We start from the raw sequence: 372 nt of genomic DNA, 5'->3' as shown, positions 1-372 counted from the left end.
GTTCTGTTAATTCATCTCACAGAGTTACCTCTGTATTTCGTGGATCTCTTTGCTAGCCTTATTTCTGTGGAATCCGAGAACAGATATTTAGGATCCCTTGGAAGAGTATAGGGCAAAAGGAAATATCCTGCGATAACAAAGAGAAAGAAGCTTTCTGAGAAATTTCCTTGTGTTCGGTGAAATCATCTCACAGAGTTGCAGCTATCCCCTCAGGAAGCCTTTCCCTTACACAGTCCTTGTGCAATCGGAAAGTGATATTTGGAAGCCCATAGAGGGCGATGTTGAAAAAGGAAATATCCTCGGATGAAATCTGGAGAGAAACTTTCTGAGAAACTGCTTAGTGTTCTGTTAATTCATCTCACAGAGTTACAT

This window comes from Mandrillus leucophaeus, unplaced genomic scaffold, assembly GCF_000951045.1.
Source record: "Mandrillus leucophaeus isolate KB7577 unplaced genomic scaffold, Mleu.le_1.0 Scaffold63, whole genome shotgun sequence".
NCBI classification, from domain to species: Eukaryota; Metazoa; Chordata; class Mammalia; order Primates; family Cercopithecidae; genus Mandrillus; species Mandrillus leucophaeus.
This window is presented reverse-complemented; position numbering follows the sequence as displayed.